The sequence below is a fragment of the Athene cunicularia genome (assembly GCF_003259725.1).
Source record: "Athene cunicularia isolate RWA chromosome Z unlocalized genomic scaffold, athCun1 chrZ_part1, whole genome shotgun sequence".
NCBI classification, from domain to species: domain Eukaryota; kingdom Metazoa; phylum Chordata; class Aves; order Strigiformes; family Strigidae; genus Athene; species Athene cunicularia.
In genome coordinates this window covers 34,231,830-34,233,535 of record NW_020799142.1, presented here as the reverse complement: position 1 = coordinate 34,233,535, position 1,706 = coordinate 34,231,830, and the positions used below count along the sequence as shown (strand labels likewise).

At 50.1% G+C, this 1,706-nt stretch overlaps 1 long non-coding RNA gene across 2 annotated transcripts; it reads left to right on the top strand.

Moving 5' to 3' along the window:
• Positions 1-33: 33 nt before the first annotated feature.
• On the top strand, positions 34-1,383 carry LOC113489870. 2 transcript variants are annotated; one of them, XR_003400103.1, is made up of 3 exons: positions 34-147; positions 613-1,052; positions 1,267-1,383. It is a non-coding gene; the product is annotated as an uncharacterized LOC113489870 (long non-coding RNA). The 2 variants fall into 2 exon arrangements; XR_003400102.1 differs by having other exon boundaries at positions 610-1,052.
• The last annotated feature ends 323 nt before the right edge of the window (positions 1,384-1,706 follow it).

Sequence of the window (1,706 nt, the reverse complement as noted above, 5' to 3'; positions counted from 1 at the left end):
GGGGCGCCGCCGTCTGGGGGCGCGGTTCTGTCCGGGGGGGCAGCCGGGGTGGGGGTTTCCCAAGAAGAGGAGGGGCAGGAGGAAGGAAGGAGAAAGAAGCATCTGGCCTAACCCATTCTCCCAGCAGTGCCGGGAGCGAGAGCTGCGGTGAGTCCCGGGCCTTCGGGGCCCTGTCGCCCCCCTTGTGTGTCCTAGTCCCTTCCTGCCCCTCTTTTTCCCATGCTGTGATTTTATTTTATTTTTCTTCTCTATACCTCTTCTTTCTATTCTTCCGTCTTGCTCCCCCTTCCTCTCTCACTTTCTGTCTCTTGTCCTGCTGCTCCCTTTTCTTTTTCTCTCTGCACTTCTGAGGATGAGTTATTTAACAACCTGGCAAAAGGTTGACTAATCAATTAACTTGACAATGAAACTAACTTTTGAGTGTCCTGACAGTGAACTACCTTCGTTATAAGACTGAAAACCCTGAACAGGTTAAGAGCCTTTCCCTGAGCATGTGTAGTCATAGAAGCATTACATAAGCCCTATTATAAATGTACGTTAATCATTAGCAATCAATATCTAATAGGTGTGTTTGGAAAAGCACTAACCTCTGATTTCGGTGTGTAAAAGCAGCATGAAAACCTGCCATTGGTGTACTAGGTTTGTGGAAAAGTCCACCAAGCAACCAGGCTTGAATAAATATGCTCTCTCTCCTGAGCATGTTAAGATTGGTTTATTGCCCGCTGGGCACGAATCCTCTTTGCAGATAACTGTGTTTTGGCGTCCCAGATGGGATGTACGGCTGTAATGCCTTGCCCAGGTTGACGTGCTGACTCTTGGTGGGGAGACCCTGCTTGCTGGATGCCAGCACGCAGCGACCTTTTGATCGGGGACGCCGTGAGTGCTCTCCCTGACCAGAGTGGGTAAGCCATGCTTACATAAAGAGGTAAAGAGACACCCGCGTATTCTTTTGGGAGGAGGACTGGAGCTAGGGAAGAGGAAGAGAGGAGAGATGGAGAAAGAAGGGTCTGAAGGGGTAAATTTCCGAGGCAGCACTGAGAGTGAGAGCTGTGGTGAGTCCTGGGACCACGGGGCCCTGCCCTGTTGTCCTCTCTGTCCCACACTGATGTGATTTTTTTTTTCCCCTTTGCCTCTGCTCTCCTCTCTCTTCTGTCCTGCTCCCTCCCTCTTTCTCTCTCTTCTTCTGGCTCTACCTTTTTCTTTTTCTCTCTATGCTATTGTCCTGCTCTCTTTCCTTTTTTTTCATTTTCTGTCTCTCTCCTGCAGGCTAGCGCTGGTTTTTTCCTTTTCCAGTTCTTTGTCCTGATTGGCATCAGTCCCTTTTCTCCCATAACTTCTCTTGCTGGTTCCCACATGTTCTTTTCCTCTCTGTGCCTGCATGTGCCACTATGTGTCCCCGACTGCCTATTGCCCTTGCCCCTTCTCCACTTCTCTCTGTCTCGCTCACTGATGCCCACCCCCCTCATTGTGTATCTCCCTGTCCCCGTCCTCCACCCTGTTCACCTCACCCTTGATAGGGGAAGTTTAGGGGATGCAGTGAGATCAAACTTCAGGCCTGTGCAAGGCTGGGGGCTGTGTGCATAGACATGCTGGATACTGACAGAGTTGCTAGGCTACTATCTTCTGGCCTGAACAGAGGCCTCCTCTGGTCATTTAAAGTGTATGTACCAGCAATAAATTACCCTAAATTCCAGCACAAACTGGCC